Source organism: Varroa destructor, unplaced genomic scaffold (assembly GCF_002443255.2).
Source record: "Varroa destructor unplaced genomic scaffold, Vdes_3.0 BEIS01000002.1, whole genome shotgun sequence".
Lineage (NCBI taxonomy): Eukaryota > Metazoa > Arthropoda > Arachnida > Mesostigmata > Varroidae > Varroa > Varroa destructor.
This window is the reverse complement of record NW_019211455.1, coordinates 30,295,321-30,318,642: the sequence shown is the minus strand read 5'-3', so window position 1 is coordinate 30,318,642 and position 23,322 is coordinate 30,295,321. Positions and strand designations below refer to the sequence as shown.

General features: G+C 38.5%; 2 long non-coding RNA genes across 6 annotated transcripts; one reads left to right on the top strand and one right to left on the bottom strand.

The window, feature by feature from the left end:
- Positions 1-871: 871 nt before the first annotated feature.
- Positions 872-22,869, top strand: LOC111244535 (uncharacterized). 5 transcript variants are annotated; one of them, XR_015320045.1, is made up of 8 exons: positions 872-1,236; positions 11,842-12,109; positions 12,294-12,375; positions 12,544-12,678; positions 13,357-13,510; positions 14,239-16,009; positions 18,645-18,752; positions 21,602-22,869. It is a non-coding gene; the product is annotated as an uncharacterized LOC111244535 (long non-coding RNA). The 5 variants fall into 5 exon arrangements; XR_015320042.1 differs by lacking the exon at positions 12,544-12,678 and adding an exon at positions 12,804-12,862 and having other exon boundaries at positions 874-1,236; XR_015320043.1 differs by lacking the exon at positions 12,544-12,678 and adding an exon at positions 12,804-12,862 and having other exon boundaries at positions 875-1,236; positions 11,842-12,007.
- Positions 4,284-8,522, bottom strand: LOC147757650 (uncharacterized). The gene is made up of 2 exons (XR_015320047.1): positions 8,265-8,522; positions 4,284-7,953 (listed from the first exon to the last, which is right to left on the bottom strand). It is a non-coding gene; the product is annotated as an uncharacterized LOC147757650 (long non-coding RNA).
- Positions 22,870-23,322: the final 453 nt, after the last annotated feature.

The following is a 23,322-nucleotide window of genomic DNA, read 5'->3' as shown; positions in this document are numbered from 1 at the left end:
AATAAGTAGCTGAAGTACTGACCCTTTAAAAGAGGTCACAGATGTTCATACAAACGAGTGATTCATTTTCTTAACCAGAAATCAACCTTCTACCATTTCATCTTGGCATATATTTATACGAGTATGTATCTTAAGGTGACATGCTATATCAACAACGGTGCAAATTTCAAATCATAAGCTCGGAGAATAGACAGGTAAAATAACTTATTGCTTAGCTTAGCGAATTTGCAAGCCCATACAGCTCAATGTCACTGCTCGTAAAGTCGTGTACCAAAAACTCAACGCGAAAGCGTCACTCTAATCTTTAAAAGATCACGAAAAATGAGAGATAAGCGAGAGGAAAGCTTTGATCCGCTTCCGTAGGTAAGCGACATCAGTCAACGAAACACGATTTTCAGAACAAGATATTGATCGCTACTACCTAAAATCCTAGCTGAATAGCAGTCAGACGACGGTCGTTGCAAGCGAAATCTTAATAGCATAATAATGGCCGGAGAAAGAGACGACATTTATATTTTATTTATTTATTTACAACTGAATACAAGTGTTACGTGCCCAAGAAAGTACTTATCTAAAAGTAGACCGCGGAAACAATGTTAATGACCATCAAATGAGAATCGTATTTTAGAGTCATCGTGTGTTAGTTCGGCTTTATCGTACAAAAAAACAGTGATGTTTTAAATCTAGTTTGCACGCAAGCTGTATGCAGTTGCTACAAAGGCTTTACACGTACTGAGTGAAAATGCCTGTGACCTTATTCATGTGGCACCCTAACTAAGCAAAATCTATTACATGTTAGGACAAAGAACAAATGTTCTCTGAAGGATTTCAGATGAAGCATCCTTATTTATTAAATACACACATGGGCGAATAAATGGTACAAAGTAAATTATGTTATTGATATAAAAAAAAAACTGAGTTTCCTCTATTGGTTTCATAGGAGCTCGATAGGATAGTATTACAGTATGCGAGAAGCAGGATGTAACTAAACTAAAAAGCTAGCTAGAAAATACTATCGGCTATTTGTCAGACTAGAACGGGTTTTGTTGGAGAGCGGACGCTTTAATGTCGCATAATAACAAAGTCGTAACGATATTCGCGTACACGAACCGGTTCGTGCAGGTTGCTCTGATCTATTCTACCAAGAACAGATATGTGCCTTTTGTCGTACCCGCCTATTCATTAAGTTGATGGATCTCATGCTTAACGAAGATATTCCAGATATCAGGCCAACAGGTATTGTCCATTATTGTTTGCAGAGACGTCAATAGAATGCCTTAGAGCTATTTTTTGCCGAAAGACTCAAAAACAGCGGTAGGTCTTGTTCTGCCTATTTCGTTTGACGCCATTGTATGATTCGTATCGTTTTTTGATGGCGGTTCTGCCCAGCATTGCTTGCCAGATCATTTCCTAAACGATGCTTGGTGTCTTGTTTTCAAACTGAACTAACCTATCAACTGTGACATTTTAACGTAGTCCTCTTCGATCGATTGCGGCGCATTCTGTAAGGGTGTTCGCATTCGAAACGCTGAGGCTACCAGCTGTGATTCGGAGCAATGCTTGATTTTATGCATGTTTTGGCAGTGTCGTATAGGGAGTGCTTATCAAAGTAGTATCTGACTGAAATTGATCAGCAAGTTAGAACAGCTAGGCCAGAACAGTACGGCGTAGGGGGTAATACTACTCAGGGCACATAGTAACCACTACATTTATATATTGCCTCTATTTCTATAGACAGCCTTGAATGATATCTGTAAAATAACGAGTAATGCTTCAAGTGTTTGCCTACAAAATTATATATGTCTGATAGTCTCAACCTTTGTTCGGTTCGCTGTAGGCCTAAGCAAATCAAGTGAATGATGAAGTTTGTCGTACTCATTATCGCCCGAACTATCTATCCACACGATACAATGCAGTTATATAGAATCGCTTAATGTCAAGCATGATTTGAAAAACACAACCGCCACACTGTATCACACGCAGCAAAGGCGAACGACAATAATAAAAAAAAAAACAATAGGAAAACAATAATCTGTTGTTGTTGTTCTCGTTATGGCGGTGTTACTATTTGACTAGTAATATACGAGTGCGTGTTGTGATGGTAAAGCCGTTTTAATACATACGTAAGGAAAGAAGTGGATTCTATTTACAGTCGACAATCCTTCGTGGTGCGATTTCATTATTATCAACTGATTGGATTTACGTGTCCGTTGCAACGGCACAGTTCCATCGTATAATGTATCTCTACGTTGGCTAGAATATCAATAGTAGATCTCTTGAAATCTCGGATCGAACAAGCTAACAATGCGATCTGAGTTCTGAAATGTCTGGGTTCGATAAGACCCATTCCCTCAGAGTACACAAACACAACCGTCCTAGGCACTTTGCCATCTTGATGGAGTTTCAACACGAGTCCTAAATCAAAAGAGTGTATGTTAGTATTTTGGTAATGTTGAAAACCCATGTGTCCCGTGTCCCAGTTGATACTCGAACCTCGTGGCCTTTAAAAGCCGCAATCTATTGCAAATCTCATCTGGACTCCCTACGAATGGTAGTCTACGGAAGCCACGTACCCAGCAGGCTCATGTAAAGTTCTCGACAATACATGTCATGCAAATCTAACCTATATTTATCATGATGGAATATACTGATAAATTATAAACTATGCTGTTTCTAAGAAAATTCGGTGCAATTACAATGCCATTATTGCGATCAGACTATCGGGCGATCTCGATTATATCCTATGCCCAAATAAAGACCTACCCTGTCGGCAGATAGTTTCATTTTAATTTTAGTTAATTATTATCAATAGTAATTATTAAATAAATTACTGAAAAATTAAGGCGTCATCCTGCCATAAAATCACCAATAAGTAGACTGACACTATAAGATCTAAGCTGCGCAGATACAATTAGTCTGGAAACTGGGAAGGTAGTTCAGGTGGACTGTTTTTTATTTATTTCACTTTGTGTGTATTTGTTCTAGTGTTGTGCTACAATCAATATACGTATTTCATACTGCCTTGTAGATTAATTGGTTCTTTTTTTATTCCTCTATATATTAAAGTCAATTTTCATTTACGTTTTCGGCGGTGTCCCACCGATCGATGGTAAAAAGGCAGAAACCGAAAGAGCACGTTGTTGCCAATGGCTGAGGCAATAGCGGGAGTGGTGTCGAAAATTAATTTTGCCTAAAATGCGTGCTTCTATACAGACATTCGCGTAAAACATTGATACGGATATTTTTCATACGAAAAGATATTTCCTTAGTGATGAACACCAATGTGTTAACGTGCGGTCCTCTTAATGTGAAGGAAAGCTAAAATTCAAGTAGAGGGAGAGTGTAACCTGAGGTCCGCTAAAGGCTTAGGTACAAATAAGACAGAGGATATAAGCTTGTAGGTAAAAAAAACCACGGGCGGGACATAACAATGTGTCAGGTTGTTAGGGGCTTGATGAAAAACATGCCTTCTAGTCGAGGAAAAAATCGCACCAACAGGCCTATAATACTGGAGGGACGCACGTATAGGATGCGTGGTCACGCAACCGAAATTGCGCGTTACGACCTTGTCTTATGTCCCAAAAGCCACAAATCGTAAAACAGGCCCAAAAAAACTCAACACGTTCAGTTTGCCGTTCATAGACATTTTAGCCGCCTACGCCCAACACTTAGAGTTATCGGAAGTTTATGGTGTTCATCCTTCCAACACTCCTTCGGCAGTTTAAGAAATAGCCATAAGAATACTTTGCGTGTCTTACTTAATATCCACTTTTGTGAAGACTGTAGGACTGATGACTTAGGGTTGAATATTGATATTTTAGCTTAGCCCAAAAAAATTCTTAAACGACTATCAACATTCGTCGTAACCTTGGACTCCGTTTTTTCCCGCTTATTAGCTCAGTATTGCAATAGCAGGACTATATTAAGGCTAATCGGTAGCTTTATAGGCTTATCACATGAATCACCGCAAGATGCTTCTTATGTACACATATTGTAGTAATATTCTGTACCGTAGCTAAGATGAGCAAATTAACCTTCGCAGCTCGATCTCAATCCAAAGAAGAATGCAGCTAAAACCCATCGATTGTTTTTATCATGAATCTGTTCCGCGCTATATATTCCTATCAGTGTTTTTATTCTTTTTTTTTTTTTTTTTAATTAAATACGGTGTTTCAGACAACATTCTGGTACGTTTCAGTGCAATATAAGGTTGCCTTGCGGTACAACCGTTAGAAAAACATGCTTCGGAGCGATAATCTTATGTGAAAAGGAAAACCCAATAGTTGCATAAGTCAAAGAAAAGGTAATTTCTATTGAAGTTCATTAGCAGCGTATTTTTTAGTCGGTGTATACAGAAAAGAGGTAAGAATTTTATCTCTGCCCAAAGAATTTTCCAAATCATTTTTCATCGAGTCCAAATAATGCAATCCGTAAATACTCTAAGTGACACATATCTGCGAAACCACTGGAAAAGTCAAAAGATGGCTGGTCCATATACTACAAATACGACGATAAGAAATGCAACGTTTACCAGAAACCTGGAAAAACAGCGTACGTAAGCAAGTTCTTCTGACTAAATATTACCGAATTTATTATATTCTTAAAATAAATATTCAATAATGAAAAAAGAGGAGGAAAAATTTTATCCAATTACCCAAGATGTCATATCGGTATCGGATAACTATTGCTAATATCTGGCTGCTTTTGCCTGCTTGGGCTACAGAATACACTCCTCAAGGACACACGTTAGGTGGGCCAACACTGTTATGCTATTATTCGGATCCAACGTATAGTGAGCTTAGATTTGCCTGGCCTAAAGCGGTATTCTCTATTTGGTACAGTTGTCCTGTCATCCTGTTGCAACACAGATTGCTTCCTTGGTACTTCAAGGTCACTGCCGTGTTGTTATCCTGCGATTGTTTAGTTAACCCGATTCAGACGTTCCACTATCATAAATGAGCTATCTCAGCTTTCAATTAGCCTCCTTTAGGATTAAACCGTCATTGTATTGCAGTTGCCCTCTTAAGGTTCTTTCGTTATCTCAGTAGGTAACTGACCTTTACGTTCAAGATTTGAGGTAAACATTAGGCTATCCGAACAATTAAACAGCTAAGCAATGTAGAAATATCGTCTATATTTTTCAGAAATGCTCAACCATTTTTCAGCTATTACATATCGCTTACTAGAATTTATGCACTAAACGTTTGGTACGAGATTACAGAAAATAAAAAAAACTTGACTGATTTACGGGTATGAACACCATCTCACGACTACAGCCTCTTGGACGGTTCGTATATATAAACCTTGATTTTGGTGAAGGTTCTACAGCTAGAAACACCGCGAGCCGTTGGTTTAAAATAATTCTGAAAGAACATTATTAAATCAAAGATGGGTCTTGTCAAAGAGTCCTTGTGAAGGTGAGCAATTAAAAGTTTAGAACTGCTGTAAAAGCCGTTTCGTCTCAAGGTGTTAGAATTTGGGTTTGATGTATGTGAGTATACCACATACATGTTTACTTCGGTCAAATGAATAAGGTCGAAAATCGGGCGAATGGATGCTGCATGATTTGAGCGAGGATTCAAAACAGATACAGGGAGATCTGCTTTTCTTTGCTCTCACGTCATAACAGGGAGCCATCTTTGCACTGACTTGTGATGGAAATTACATCTTCTACGATAATCGCAAACGATTGCATCAGTGATCGGTGCAACTGGACGGGCAGGACATAGTGTAAAGCAGATCTATGGCTGTAGAAAATTCTTTGTGCAGAAAATGGGCGTGTGACCCATAACGTCATCATGAGTTCTGACCCGTTTCTTAAAGCGGATCGTCAACAACTGGAGGCGGTGACCGAAAAACTCCTGAATTAATCAACTAAAATTAGTAAACAGAAGTAAAGCACTTGTATTTTCTAACAACCTTCGACTTTACATCGCAAAAATCACAGGCAGCGATAAAAACGTCACAGTTCCAGGCTTTGTCGTGCGCCAGATGTGACCGCTACAGATTACCATTGTTATTGTCAACTTTTATCGAAATATCAACATGATGCCGAAATTATCGCTCGACACGTCTTTGGTCTGCGGTAGCGGAACAAGTTATTATTGAGATGGCAGAAAGTCAAATACTAGCGGTGCACACTTGGATTGAAAATAAAAGCTAGCTAAGCCTGTTTGAGTTTGTAAGTTTGAGAAAATTAGTTTACTCCATCGTATTTCATACTGACCGGCGCGTCATTATGGCGATTTGTGTGTAATGTATTGGGATTTAAGGCTCGTTTTTTTGTAATCTACGAATGTTCCTGTGCTGTCAAGTTTGCTGTTGCAAAAACATCTGAACTTGATTACTGCAATCAAGTATTTATGAAGTAAATTTAGGCGGTACCTATTCTCAATAATACTCCCTAACGTGTCCGATATTGACACGATAATCCATCTCATAGCAAACCAGTATGTAGTAGCAAGTATGTAAATTTGCACGATGCTATGCGAGTTCACTAGAAGATATGCGCGAACACCGTCGTTGGATTTGACTTGCTTTCAAAATTATGAAGAGTTTATAAAAGTATTTAGTTAAACGTAGGTGTGACCTGAAAAAAAAAAACGGATATCATCACTGAGTTACAGGCTGCACTCTTCAATGGGTACCGCAGACTCTCGCCTAGACGATAGACGACGTCTGCTAAAATACGTTGCTTTCCTTCGTTGTTCGAAGCTTGCATAGGATGCGCAGCTGATGAAGCGCTGGGAAAAAGTCCGGTGTTTTGCTTTCAGACGAAAATGCAAATTTCTAAATGGTCTCCGGCTAGACCAATGCTGAGCTCTAACCACGCAGCCATATCGCTTTACACCAAAATAACGTTTTCGACGAGTTGGAAAAACTTTTTTCCACGCATGCTCTTACCTATTCGCATATATGTGAGCCTCGAACAACTTTGCCTGAGGTATCAACCTCGACAAAATTCGTATCTTGAGTGCTCGTAGTAGGAAAAATCTAACTAGGTGCGTGGGCCGCAATTGCCAGGGTTCGATGTATGACAGCAAACACAATTTAAAAACACTACATGGTTTATCGAATTTTTTTCCTTATGCTTTCTGGATTTAGCTGACCGTTTGAATAACTGAGCGTTTCACAGATCTGGAGGTTCCCGTTGATAAAACGAAGAATCTGTAGTAGCAATTTTCTAGACTCGTAATGAGTATTACAGAAATCGGTTATTGCCTTGCCCTGTGTTCACACAATTATACATTACCATTAGGTAGTTGAATATCGAATGCGAGGTAACCTATTCACAAGCATAACTCGTTCATTTTCGATAGAAGTACTTCATTCGAATAACAACTTCGTTGTTTTCTATTTACGTTTCATGCGGCGCCTATCGTCCACTTTTTACCCTATCATTTGACTGAGGTGAACAGGCGTGGTGTTGAAATTTACATCAAAGTCCTAATAGTCGTAAACTTTAAAATCGGCAGGCTTCAACCACAACTTTAAACACGTCGCTATTCAGGCATTAGGCCACGTTATTCATGCATATAATCTTCGCGTGGGGTCTTGCATGAGATGAATTTTCGAGCGGTTCACTGTGTTTCTGATAACATGTCCTTCGCCGGATACAAGGTTAATACGGCGAACTATCTGTGCCATTGAGCTCTAAGACACAACTCGGTATTTTCAAATCACCATCATCATTTTCGGATGCTAGTGATTCGCAAATTAGAATTCGTCCGATGATAGCTTAAACGGTTATGTGCAAGTAACATGTCTCATATTTAAAAAAGTACAAGGGAAGCGCGAGATTGACGTTAACCACGATGATGTCGACTACTATTATACGTTTTTACAATAATTTCAATCGTATAAAGAAGCATGTATATTTTTATCTTATCTGAGGATAAATAACTTGTGATTGGAACTTGAGCGTGAGGATCCGATAATCCGTCCATAGTACACCTGGAAGGGTCAGCGCTGTGCACACTATTGACGTTTGTACTATAATATGGAAGTCTGTGACATTAGTGAATAATTTTTTGCAGTGGTGGCAGTGTCTACTATCAGCCAAGTTCGTGAAAGAAAGGGTCACACGGTGGTTATTAGTCTTGCGTAACATGTGATTCAATATCTATCACCAATAACTCCTCAGTTCAGTCGGCCAGGTTATCGATTTTCCGCTCAGTGTGTACAATAAAAATTGTTTCATATGTACCCTGAAAAGGAAACTTGAAAACCATTGTCGAAGTTCGGTTAGAAAATATTTTGCTTACCGGGATTTGTATTGCCGTATAGACTATATAGTCTCTACGTTTCTGCTCACTACGAGTCTCCTTGATCGGTTAAAACACAAGCGATCAATTTTACTCTTTATGCAGAGCAGCTGTCTTCAGCGTAATCCATTCGGCCTTTTCATCGTCTGAATGTAAGGTCCTTAGGTTAGGTCGTTCCCACTTGTTCAAAGCAATGAATAATCCTATTTTTGAGCCCTTTCGTTGTCGGTATATCCTTATTACGTTGGCTGAAGGGATCTAGACACAACATGTATTCGTTGATGTTGCAGGATACAGCGCATAGAGAAGTTTTCAACGCGGCCGGGGAGCGAGGGTGGAGAGCGAAAGCACACACGTTATACTTTTTGTAATTTTTGTTTTGTAAATTTGGTTTGTTAAAATGTTTATTGCTACACCTAAACCGCTACAATATATTTTACGTTATAAACGAGTCGAATTGCTACATAATAATTTTATACGAATTCATTATATAGTAGATAAACCGTCTCATGGTTAGCCCATTTGGTAAACCTTCTGATGTATTCAAAGCCGTTACAGGAACGTAGATGTTTGATGTCGTAGTATTATGACAGGCTATCAAAATGGGTATACTAGGGCAATTGAAAAGGTATTCCTGTAGTTACTGTGGTACTGGATTATTAACGTGACGATAACAGCCAAGATGGCGTTGCTTACTACATTTAGTATTTGTTAGCGGAGAATGTTGCAGCCGCCAGAAAGCTTGCGACTTCTATTTTTGAAGGACTGTTGAAACGCTATAGACTACCATAGTATTTCGTATATACTTATTGACTTACATATAGTGGCCTGATGTAACCTGGTAATGCAACTTGTAACCTTTATATAAGGGGATGTCTTTCATACTAGCTGCGCTCGTTCGCACATCCATCACCCATTTGACTACAGACTCCTCCGTATCGCTGATACGAATTCATGTGGTACAGGTTATTCTAAGCTACGTTGTCTCGTCACGTGTAATTGCGTGGAAAAATTATCGTTTCGGTGACACAGGCTGAAACGCAAAAGTATGTCGTATCTCGTTGTTGACTGCCTTCGGTCAAAATGCCCCACAGCAGGCCTTCATGTTTCGTTCAATTCAGCGGGTTAATTTGACTCGGCTCACGCGTCAGGGTTGGCAAATGGCTATCCGTGAGGTCGATACATTGCTGCTGCCTGCTATTCTCTAGATCTAAAAGATCTTGAAAATACGACTCATATGGTTTCGGAGATTGTTTGCCGGTGCTGTTTTTTAAGGACACCCGACTCGTTTATGCAAGCAACAGGAAATGGCGCTGTTATCGTGGTAATACACGCGGGCTCAAGTGCTTTGTAGCTTTCCCAACAGTTCACGCACTGAAGTCAACTAGCGCACAGAAAATAGCTTTCATCCCACGAATAAACGTGCAGCGATGCACGTGTCCATAGCAGTAACTCAGACACTCGACTGTTACTAATAGCTTTACCTATGAAACAGTTGCAGCCTAAGCCTCAGGCTACATACATGTAAAATAGAACGCTTTTTTTTGGGCTTGATGAACGCATCAAGCAGTGAAAGCTCGGGGGTAACGGTACCAACAAATGCTAAATTTCCATATGGAATTATAAGTATATATTTAAGATTACATTTATAGCCTACCAAATCTGATTACTGAATGCTGGTCGTATCGTGTTCGGACAGATTGCTTACCAGCCGAGGTTGGATGCGACATTTTATCTTGTCACAGTTCCAATTTTCACAAATGCTCGTTTAAAAGAAACATACGAAAAACGCATAGGAAAAAATATCAGTCGTAAGTCGCTCAGTGTCCAGCGCGAACGGAAGTTCTTCCGAAGTTTTTTAGCCTCACTTCTGGCAAAACGGGCGTATTGGACGATCTCAGAGCGAAACGCTTGTGGTTGAGACATATTTAAATTAAATATAAAAAAAACATATAAATTAAATAAAAAACATGCGATATAGCTCAAATATTTATTAAAATATAGTTGATGACTTACATTATCATCGTAAGTTTTGATAAAAAGATACTGAAGAAAAATTAGCAAAAAATCGGTTATTCATTTTCTTTCAAAGAACAAAATTTAAGCGCCCGCATTTAATAAATTTAGTTTGAGTCATAAGTTTAAACGTCACCATCGAAGAATTATTAGTATAGACTCAGCTTCAAGATTTAAATCGTACCTTTAAAAAAACAGGTAAAACAGATGGCGGATTGCCCGTCGTCCCAGAAAACGCTTCTTCTTTTATTTCTGTTTAATGCTTTTCCTTTATCACTGCTTCTATGTATGCACATTGCTTCTAGAAACACATAAGAAATACGACTTCGGAGCTGTTTGTCTTGTCTAATTGTAACCAATGGGCCGTATTCGCACAGTCATTAAGAAAAACATATTTTTTAATATAATTTATGCAACTGAAATGATATATTTTCACCTCTTTGAGAGCCTCACGCTTTTGCTACAGCCGCGGTAGTTTTTTATTATATCCATGTGTTTTTTTCGTTGTGTGAATACGTCTGTTGTGCATATTTTGTACGTGATTTTTTTGTCACGTTTTATACTTCGAAACATACAGGGATGGATTCCATGAAGCATTGCAAACTTGAAAAATCTGCAGAAATTACTGACTGTACGAACGAACTAGAAAATTTATACGGCCGTCAAAGACACGAGGTTCCAAATTCGCCCACCAAGCATACTAAGATTTTTCCGATGAGTTAAGTTTTTAGCTTTATTTTTAGTATTACAGTATTTGTTCGTAACATTTAATAACTTAGTTCTTCGTAATATATAGGGACTGGGTGCTACAAGCGCCGTTGTTTATTGCGGGGCTACTAGGACTGAGGGATTTCATCCCATGAACGATTGTGCACAAATGTTAGGATTTCGTTAATGTTGACTCTGAAAAGTTTGGATTCTGCCTTCAGTTATCTGAAAAGCGATACAAACTGTCCTTAGAAAACGGTTTAACGCAATTACGGATCGATATCATGCAGAATCTACACTCGATAACTCGTTCTTAATATTTGAGGTTAGATTAGTGATGCACATATATAAGAAAGGGTATTTATTCCAGAAAAAAACTGAGAGCCCCAGAACATGACCGGAGAAAAAATTCAGAAAGTTCAGTGCCTCTTGAACCAAATCTTTCAAAGCGGCTCTTTTAAATTTTACCTAAAAAACCACCTACAATATTTTATTCCCTTTATTACAAGTAGGAATTGGTTAATATAACATTGAACAAAACATGGATGTTTCAGATGTTTTGATAAGTATTAATTAAATTGTCCCAATTCAAATTGTGGTCTCCAAAGTGGTTTCCGCCAGACACAATATATTTAAGCCACGCTTTTTCTAGTTTCCAAACCAGTTTATAAATTCAATCATTGGAATAGCTCTCAGCTTGGCAGCCGATTTTTTTTCGAATCTTCTATCATGTCGAGATGCTTTTTTTCAGATTTTTCTTTAAATCTGGGAACAGGGAAAAGTATATGGGTCTAAGTTCAACGAGTATGGTGGTTGGAGTAACGCATATACTGTTTTTTTTTTGTTTTTTTAGAAAACTGCTGCACAAGTAGTGAAGCAGATGCATTGCCATGATGGAGGACTCAGGACTAGTTGTGCCAGACTTCTAGTTTCTAGTATCAAACAGGCTTGCGCAATCTTCTTGAAACTGCTTGAGACCACTCCCTGGTGACCGTAGAGTCGGACGGCATAAACTCACGGTGAGCATTTCCTGACGGTCGAAGGAAACCGTCACAAGTGTCATGCTCTCGTCCGTGTTGCTGTCACAGACCTTCCAGGAGGAGTATCGTATTGTGGCTTGTGTGCGTCTTCGAAACGCCTAAATCACCTGTTAACTTGAGCTTTACAAAATACCTAGTTTTCGCAGACATTTTGAAACATCATCAGTACCTATGCGGTTGATACAATATTTCACATAGAGAACCTAACGAAATAATTAAACCTAAAAAATAAAGAACCTAATGCCTGTCGCGTTTTATCGAAAAGATTGCAGATCACTTATGACATCGACTCACCCAATCTCACCGGCAAACTTGGGATTACATCGGGCTGTTATGAGATTTCACCTGTATGTGCTACCTTTTTTTTATCGAAGACAAACGCATATCACAAATGGTCATCCAATAACGCAGTAATTTAAACGGCTTATGCCAATTCAGTTGGCAAGATGAAATTTGGTACCACGTTTGGTAAATTAATACCCGGGTTTTTTTTTCTTAATCTCTTGCGGTCTCAGGTCACCTCAAACGTACGATCACTTTCGTTAATAAGACTCGATCGTAGTAGCAGTGACGGTAACTCATACGTAGAAGTTGCTCAGAATTGTTCCTTCTTCTGTTCTTCTGAACTGCCCAAATCAATTAGAAGACGAGTGAGTTACTGCCGAGAATTTGTATTTTGATCGATTTGCATATTTGCACAGCTTTGATAATTCCTGTGAAGGTTGTAATAATAGATCAGTATCTGAATTTCATCGCAAATTCTATTTTTTTGCAGGGCCGAGCGCATGACCAATAAGTGAACGTGTGTCTGTGAAGGCTTCAGAATACAAAGATGTATAAATTTACTACAGTTTATTTTAATTGTAATCGGACATCATTTTCACATTAGGGTATAGCAAATTCGATTCCTACAAACTCTAGAGGTGTAGATCAAATGACGGGGTGTGGCGACCGTTGCACAGAAGTCCTAGACAACGCTCAAGCAAGAGATAAAAATAACACAGAAGCATTTTAGAAGTTCTGAGTCTTCTCCAAAACTTATGCGGCACTGCTAAGTTTAGGCTCCCTGTTTGAATCGGGGAAGCTCCGGTTTCCTTTGGGGGGGGGGAGGGGGTTGTGAACCCCTGGTGGTCTCTGAAGGAACGCTTGGTACATCATTTCAACTTTGTGAGTTTCAGACATTGGTCATGCCAATCGCATTGACGCGGTTTAGTGAAATATCTCGTTCTTATTCTATTTTTTGAATGTAGTTTGTCATTCAATACACGAAACTTGATTTACTAGCACAATATCAGGTAAACTACAATTGTTATCGTATAACGTTGCAGCACAAGTTTCCTAGTGGCAATATATAACAGGACAAAAAACCCTAAGAGATGTATGTTCAAGTGAGACACTGAGTCATCCTGAAGTCATATTGCAACACTCGCAACAATATTGGAATGATCTCATCGTTTTTCTGCATTAGCAGCTTCCGTGGCGGTAAGTAAATTGCTGGTTGGCTTTTTTGTTGGAACTAGACCAATTTTTTTTACCGCAAAACACAATTCTAACGGCGCCATACATACAACAGTTTAAGCTGAGTTTGGTTGAACTTCTTATGGTTTTTCTTTTTATAAAAAGAGAATCATTCAAAGGAACAAATAAACTATCAATGCGTTAAAACTGCTTGTTCAGTTAAGTAACTATGTTTTAAAATAGTAGCTACAAATGAGCCAGAAAATGTATCAGTTACCCATTTCGCACAGGCTGTCAGTTTTTCAATATATATATATATATATATATATAACAATGAGAAACAAGAGTCTGACTAGTAGTTAATGGTTGAATTTGCTCTTCATGGTTATGAACCTGGTTGCAGCCAAACTATATTTTCCTATTAGACTGAACGGGGGCTGAATATATGAGTTCGACATGATAGCTAGCTATAACTTCATTCAAACATATATTATTTATTTTACTTGTTTACTCATGTATGTATCTATATACATTGGTCCCCAAAACGTATTTGCTTTGCCATCAATAGAATACTCTACAATTTGAATGCACATCTCACAACGACGAAAAAACATTATTCATAGAAGTAAACAAACTAACTTTACGCATTATGTCGCTGATATTTATCGAAAATTTAGCCGTTTTTGCAGCTGTGTCCGGTAGCCTTAGAAAATAACCGGATACACTTTAACGAATATGAGCAATTCTTTCAGTTTCCAGGCATTGGTGGTTGATAAAGGCCACAGGGCTAGGAGTACCTATGTGACAGGAGCACTTTTAGACGAATAAACACAGAATCCGATCCGATTAGGAACTTCGAATCGGCTACACTTTCAAATCCCTTAATGGACATACGGGTCTTAAAACTGTTTGTGTTTTGCAAGTGGATGCCCGAGGGCAGCAGACACTCGAGCTTAAAGCAAAAGCTCTCGAGTAATTTAGCATAGCGTCTCCATATAGGAGGATGGTTTTAAATTTCGGTGCAATTCCTAATGTGCTTTTTCAATCTCAAAGAATTACACTGTCAAGTCACGTCTCGAAAATTGTTCAAGTACACATATTTTTCTATCGAAGTGCCTCGAATAAACTCCTGAAACAGGCCAAAAGAGATGATAAAGTCAATCATTGACAGACGCTTGATTTATTGTAGAAGTAAATTTACTACTCTGGCGTAGCTTCATAAGGCCGCATCATTGTTTAGATTTTTTGTTAAACTGGAATGGTAATGCATACGACAACCAAGCGCAAAGTTTATTCGCGATAATAATGCGGTAATCATTGTGATGTAACTAGGTAAAAAGTTTGAAACCTCAATCGTTCTGTTGTCGGTAGTTGACTTAACTTTCACATGGCAGTATTTCAATAGCAAGCAAACGTCATTTTCATCTGTATTCATTTCTTTCATCTGTCGAGAAGGGATCAACTCGAATGTTAATACGTTGTGTGTACCTCAGAATGTGTAGTACTCAGAACAGTGCGACATAATGCAACCTAATGTAAAGGACAGGTTTTCAGACTTGCTTGTTTCTTCTACCTACAAACCTGTATGTGGACACAACAGGAAATCTGAGGTGAACTTTGTTTGAACAAACTTGTTAAAAGTGTAAAACTCCTCAGGCTGCCTAAGTAGTAGACTGGATAAGTCTGTTTTATGGGCGCAAAATGTAGACGTTTTTCCAATAGAAACAAAGTAATCTAATGGAGTGTAATAAAGACGTATCACTAAGAATACTTCGTTGAACTAAAAGAACGACATTTCAAACATATGCTGCCTTTATTTGTACGCCACTTGTTACAAGTTTGCGTCCGTGGGTGCTCGCACCTCAGCCAGCACCCGGTGAATAAACGGGGTAGGAGGGTCCGTCCACTTCTCCCTGTCTAACAGCCTCTATAAGCTTGTTTAGCTATTGAAACCTGCCGGTTTGCAAACGAGGTCAGTTACGACTTATTCGAATCGGCACCCCATCGGCTTGAACATTCGTGCGATAGCGGAAATCGTTATGCGTTTCGACTTCAGCGTGCTGCTACGGCACTTGTGGGATGGCAGAAGGCTAGGCAGTCGCTAGCTCACAGAATGAACGAGAGCCTGGAAACCTATGAGTTGTGGTTGCTGTGGTACCGATCTCAAACCTCGTGGCACTTGGTCCCTTTTTAGCATGGCTGTCGGTTAGACTCGGTGTTTCAGTACCAGTTCGGCTCTCGCTGCCGTTACCGTTACCGTTCACCCGTGCCAAGAAGATGTCTAGGACATGCCAGGATGAATGTGTGACTGCATTCTCTACCGCTTGCAGAGACGATTCAGCTGCTTGTTGGCATTGTCACCACTATAGATGTCAAGCCTAACTCTACCTTGCCCGGCACTCTACCACTAGGGCACAGTCAATTAATTAATACAGCAAGGCTAAATGGTACGGAGTGGAAAACGTACTGTAGGGAGCTGCATGTGTACGCAGGCTTATACGCAGTTCACTACTCCCGTTTCCGGTAAGTTTGACTGCTGGTAATGGCTGATATTGTAGTAGATATTCGCAATATTTGAGTAAGGAAATTGTAAGCAGTTACGATGAGGGCATAAAACGACCTGTTAATAGAAGACTTCCAGATCAATTTTGTCGCGGTTGTCGCGTTAGTTACCAACCTAAAAGCTTTACTTTTATGTTTATGCGTGCAATATCAGAAATAGAGAAAACAGGCTAAACAGGTTTGTTGGGTTCCAAATACGTGGGATCATGTTTAGTATCTATTCAGTCCTTCCGTCCAAGATGCTCACTTAACCCTGTAGGTGATGTTCGTAGTAAGGATTAAACAGCTACTATGTTTTTAATTGCTTCATCAATGTTCCTATTTTATGTCAGCTAGAGAGACCTCTATCGTGCCGTGCCTAACCGTAATAAGCATCACTGTTATGAACCATTGAACGAAATACTCCAATGCACAAAGAATGCTTCAAAGGATGCGCTAATGGATCACTATCCGTTGCTGGCCGCTCCGTTGGTGCGCCGTCTAACGCACATGATTTACATAGCCATTACATGGCCATAATAAAAATTGTATTAGACATAAGCAGAAGATCGCGACATGCAAGCGATGATCTATGCGAGTGAAAAAAGCCTAGGATAGAGTCTCTTAATATCAGAGAGTATATTCACTTCAGTCGGCAAATGGCTCCTCATAAATCAAGCTTGAAGAATAGTCGTTCGTTCAAGACGATATCCAACGGTAAGGGCAAAAAGTAACTTAGGCGGGGTCTACTTTAGAGTTATGGTGCCCGCACCGACGGGCAGTACAAAGCTCATTGTTAGATAATAAAAAAATAGTTCATCCTTAAAGAAACTAGAACCAGAGACAGCGCAGTGTAGACAAGCAGTCTGCTGCCGGTATATTTTTACCTTACTGCAAAAGACTTTTCTCCAAGCATTTCTATTTTTTAAGCAAATTTTTGCTAACAACTCTAATAATATAAATTATGACACAGTGTACTGTGTAATGTACCACTGAAGCTCCTATAAAATGCTACAGGACGCAAGAAACACACCTATAATACTAATTTTTACCGTAAGCTCTACTCACTTATTTATGAATATAAGTTTTTATAAGGAGAGCACAAAGTGATCAATAATGCTATTATGCGGTAAATAGGTGTGACGACTGCCTGGCGCATTTTCGTACTTGAATTGGGTTTGAATTTGGCCTAAAAGCTTATTTCTAGGCAAATTATTAAATCATTATTATGTGAATTTTTGTCTCACAAGATTCATGAAATGTACCAATATGGACTTAGGGGAAAGCGAGACAAATTGTAACTTCGACTACATTTGTTGTGAGTCAAAGCCCACTTGCGCCCACATATTTGTCACTATATTTTTTCATCTAAATCACTACAATCTAAAAACACTTGTGCTCCTAAAACGTTCTTTGTTAGTGCCCGATCTGTATTTCTACATGTTATTATCAATACAAGAAAGCAGTTTCTATTCGAACGTCAAACAGTTTCATGTCGGTTAGTAAACAACCTAAGAATTGTGATAACTGATTTAAAAGCAACAACACTGTTGAGCGCATTTGTCTACTAAATATATGTGCAACGATATAGTCTTATAATAACATTATTATTAATTATATTTTCCATCATTTTCAAAAAAATATTTGGGAGTTCTCAAAAAATAAAACACAACTATGCTATTCCCCAAAGGTATTTCTCAAAGTCGGGCCGCAAAGAAAGAGTTGAGTTCTATCGAGACAACGATACCGAGCATGTGCGGATAATTTATAGCAGTATCTCTCTATGAAATTAAGGGCTTGCTGTCGATAAATATAATGTTTGTCTTCCGATTTTGATATGTACTCTAATGGGAACGTGTTACCAAAAAATGTACATTCAGTAGTCTAACAAGCTATAGCTCAGCAAGAGGTTCTGTATGTGTCATATGATAGAAAAAGCTGATTTGAACGGGGAAGTTCGAACGCCATTTTTCGGCTGAGATACGACTATAAATTGAAAAAATAATAAACATACATGTACTATTACTGCAACAACGTGCAAGTATTATTACATATTCATTGAACAGCATCTGGCAGTATTTTAACGGAAACTTGTCCAGTTAAGTTTTTTGAAAACTCTCATGTAGATCAACCAGTTAAAGTTTAAGCTTAGTAGGAAGGGAGTAGCGATGTTTACGTTGGTCATTTACCCTAGTGATTCGCTTGGCTGTAAAAGGACACGCCAAAAGTTATCATTTGTTCAAGGATCGATAATAACGGGATGAATATAAATGTTTGGCTACCAGATACACTCTTTTCGTGCAATTCCCATATTCTCAAGCAAGCCTGCACTGATCCGCTAGTGTAGCTTAGTACAGTATTTTGCTAAAAGACACTTCAGCTAGCCATAAGCACACAACAGTTTATAGAGGGAACATGCCGGTAAACTTCTAAAATGATTCTTTGGTCTTTTTGAAAGCGTATATAATGGCACGACATCTCATCACCGAGTACGTGAAGATCTGTCCAAAATTTTGCTTTTGCTCCCATTTCAATTGTATACAAGTGAACAATTTTCAGATTAACCTTTGATTGCTTTAGATTGATTGAAATAATTGATACTAAATGCTCTTTTCAGTAGAGAATCTATGGCCTGCTTTCTTCGTTCCTGGAAGAATTGAGAAGTAAATGAAATCAGTCAAATTTCTCGGTTTCGGAAGGCATCTATATGACTTTTACACATAAGGTATGTATCTGAGCTTACCGTAAACAACCTGTGACATGGTATACCTATCTGCACATCGAAGTCTTTGCTAACGACCCATTCGAGACGGAACGACTTTCAAAATGCACTTTTAGACGCCACCGATCAGACCCAATATCCGCGTCGCTTTCTCTCTCTGTTGAATTGTCTGTCGTTCTGTGCTGAAACCTATTTCTACTATTTCTGCAGGCACATATTCATCAGCGAGGTAACACGCTATTGATTTGAAATAACGAAAAAACTTAATAATCCCGATGAAAAACTGTATAGCGCGTAAAAATTGGACAAAATCTGATTTTTGTTCAAATTTCGAAAATAACGCATTTTGACCGGCTTTTTATTTTATTTATCAGAAAAAACAATTCACCTTCGGTTAATACCGAAGGTATATGATGAACACATGGCTATTACGACAAACAATTCGCCATATATATATACCTTTTTAAAAGGAAATTATAGACATTCAGTAGCACATTTTTACCTTAGAACCGCTGCTATAGCGGTGGATGAACTCATCGTACTTGTCACCTCCCCACCCCCCACCCCAAAGAAAATTGAACAGGACCCTTGCCTAGTACCGAAATAGGTATGTTCATATTAGATTAGTCTAGAACTTATATTGTAAACGCGGTTATGAATTAGTGAAAAAAAAACCTTATATCAGGCCACTGGAAAAATTAAGTTAAATTAAACTACACTGTTGATTTTCGATGTAACCAAAGCGAATAGGAAGCAGAGCGTTTGCTCAACAAAATAGAACATGATCCTGAATACAAACAGTTTGTCTTGATTTTCAAAAAATTACTTAACACTATCTGAATGATATTCTTTGTAACTAGAAAACAGTATCAGCTTGACGCGTCTGATTATGTGAAATATTATTGTGTAATGCGTTTTTACGCTAAACTGGCGGAGTGGATTAGCAGACGTAAAAGGTCACTACTGAATTCATTGTTCCAACAGTCGAGAATTATCATTGTTTGCATTTTTGATAACCAGTTTACTAACAAATGATAAGCATTTAAATGCGTCTTCTTGACGACTGCAATGCATTGTTTGATTATTTTTATTCATCAATGATTTACGCATGATTGCGAGATTCCTCTTTATTATTTTTGCACTTAAGTTGTTAACGCAAAAATTATTGCGCATTGAATGTATTTAGGTAACTGTCCAGGGGCAAAAAGTGCTCGAGCACTTCTAACAATTAATATTAGGTTTGGTTATAGTAGACTTTGCATTATAAAGCTCACAATTGAGCAAAACCAAAAAATTGTTATAATAATTAGTCTTCCTTTGTCGATCTTTTGCACGACAAAAATCTTCTATTCTTTATTGTTCCTAAATAATTGACAGAAATCCTCCTGTTTACCTGACCTCTACAAATATTGCAATGACCTTGATCATGAAAAAAAGAGTCAATAAAAAGGGGGAAAATGGACGCGACTAAATAAATCTGTTACAAATTCCGCGGCAATATAAGGCCGCACTAAGCAGCTACATCACGTGAACTAGTCCGTATAAACAATTGTAGCCGAAAGGCCATTTCCAGCCAGCAGCTCCATTAAAACTGTATTTGTTGCGGTAGTTTTGTTGGGGGTTGGAACACTTCGCCGTCTAGCCAACTATTTCGTTATCTGGAAACACTCCGGCATTTCTGTCCCGTCGAATAGTAGTTCTGCTAGAACTGCTGATTTTTATGGCTGATTTGCGTGAAAATCTGCTTCCAAACCCCTGCATACATATCTGTATGGGGAGTTAAGGAATACCTGCACGCTCCCAAAATACTGCCACATGTTGGTAATACTAGTTTTTGCCGATAAGCAATTATGTCCATTGAACACTTTTGTCAGCTTTGGTAAATAAAGCTTGTTGTCATTCTGGGATACTTGTTGGCCACGAATGCAATGAGAAAGAGTGTCGTGAGACTAACTTGAGCGTATTCAGGAAGGGTATCTAGGATATGTTAGATAGATCGTATAGGCATCAAAATACGATGTTTTTCTAACTTTATGCGTACCCACTCTAATTAATTGAATCTGAAAATGTACATTCACAAAAGTTTGCGCTGCTGCAGCCCTTTCGTCCCCCACTGTACAGGCTTATCAACCTTCTTAATTTGATCCTTTGGCCACCCATAACAAACAACTCGTAATGGAAAGTTTTTCTTTCTTTCTTTCTTTTCGTCCTCAAAAATCGGCCCTCAGCCAGTTTTCGTGAAGACTGAATCTCTGTAACTGTGCAGATGTAACATAGAAGATAAGTAATCTAGTGTACCAGAATATATTATTCTAGCAAATTTATTGTGTCTTTGCCAAATTTCGGCTGATAGTAGCAGCTTAAAAAAACGCTTGCCAGATAGAACTTGTCATCCACTATTTCGGAAGGTTGGTTGATCTGCCCAGCGCGTATACGAATGAGTAAAGAATATGTTTTCAGTGATCGTAGTTATATAATTTGTTCTTCAAATGTTAAGGCTTTTCTTCGACTGAAAGATTCTGGTACTAGTCAGTACCCGTCGGTTTTTTGACATGCGAAGTGTCCACTTATCAGAATAATTCCAGATATTTCAAGTAAAGAGATACTCTTTCAAAAAACTATCAAGAACAATTCTGTTTGCAAATTACTATAATGTAACTTAAATTTTAACTTTCAAATTGTTTACTTTTGTTTACTTAGCAACAGGCGAACTAAAAATCCAAGCAAACATCTCGTTCGACAATAGGAAACGGCAAAACTATTTTGATTTTTAGTACGAGTTGGAATTTGGGCCGAAGCAATGTAAGCCGGTCACTGCAAAAGTGGAAATAAAGTCAGTTTGTCAATTACAGGGCAAAAGTTACAGGGGCACGAGCGGAAGCAACTTCTTCGGTGACGACTAAGACCTGCCTCGGCCATACTGGTTTACAAATCTCTGTAGACTTTTTTGGGGTTTTGTCTGGTGATGCCACACACCTGCTAATATAAAAAAAAAAAAAAAAAAAGAAGTAAAAGACGAACGGGCGTGACCGATATGAACACTTGTAAAGACCTACAGCAAGCTAATTCTCACACGAATTTACGTTGAAGCATTGGAAAAGAAGTTGAGCGTATACCGAGCGGCATTATCCAGATGGACTGATCCTGGTGCCTCATCACAGGAGCGTTCCTTGGTCTAGGACGATACTATAACCGAGCGCTGTGGTTCAACTTTTCGAGTACACGAAAGAACTTGAATTTAATTTTCTCCTGACGTTTAAAATGAGTAAATAGAACGTGTTTATTTCAATAATTCTTTAGCTCTAGATGTTTTCAAGTGGCGATTATGGACTCATGGTGGTGGATTTTATGGCCTAGAGCTCTTTATTTATTAACAAAGTTTGGCTCAATTCAATCAAAATCAATCTGACAAAATTTTTTGGACTAACCTTTATTTGTAAAGAACACGGAAACTGGTGCAACATAATTTAAAGCATCTCATACTCGTCAAGAAAGTGGCAGTAGATAAAAATCATAGAGAACAATGTTACGTTCACCAAGGTACTCCACAAAGCGGATGTACCGCTTTTTTAAGCCAAAATATAACGTTGACTTTTTGCCTGCTTCTTAGGGCAAATTAAATAAAATGCCGTACCCTGCCATATGTAATACACATATAGCATTTTAATATGTTCTTAGTAGTGATATTTATGTAACACAACTCAGTCGACCATCGTGCGTGTGTCAATCGTTTCGGGCACTTCCAAGTCAATATATATTGCTATGGAATTCAGACAAAAATGGCCTTTATTTGTAGAATGACGACAGCTATGTTTAATGTCCTTTCTCTATCTGTGAAATGATGGGATGGATGGCTTCTGAAACTACTCAAGTTCCGCCAAGATCGATGCTAAAATCTTAATTTACTTTAAATGGTTTTTGTGAGCTGTACACAGGGAAATGTGTAGGGTATAGCAGTGCTAGAGTTTCTCCAATTGTATTTCCTGTATATTAATTTCCTCGAGCTTCCGTTCCACGGCCGAGGCTCACACATCCTAGAAAATAGTTACAGTTGTCAAAAAAAGTAATTACACTATGTCTGTGTCTTTACGTAATTTTTTAATCGATCTCTACGTAAATGGTTCTCTAACGAAATGGCCGTGATTAACGGCAATCAGGTTTAGGAGCTGCGAAATTGATTAAACAATCTATTTTCGTGACTCAATAGTTGTACAAGTAGAACGGCTGAGGAGATCCGGAAAAGCTATACGAGCGTAAATTGTACGTTAATTAGTCTGGGCCAGAATAAGTTTCGTGCAATAGTTGTGGCAACCACAGCATTAAAATTAAACACATACGCTGAAAAGATAATGTAGATAATAGAGCCTTTTTGGCCTGTGTGCTTAGTTTTTTTCCTGTTAGAGATAACGGCCGTCTACTACTCTTTCTGTTAACACTAAAGTTACTCAGGGTTAATGTGTTTTGGCTGACTACTAGCCTCGTAGTCAAGTAGTTTATTGCCACGCCTAGATGTAAGCAAACTCCTGGAACGCCCCCACAAGGTTTTCCATGGACCTGACGTAAGAAATGTCGA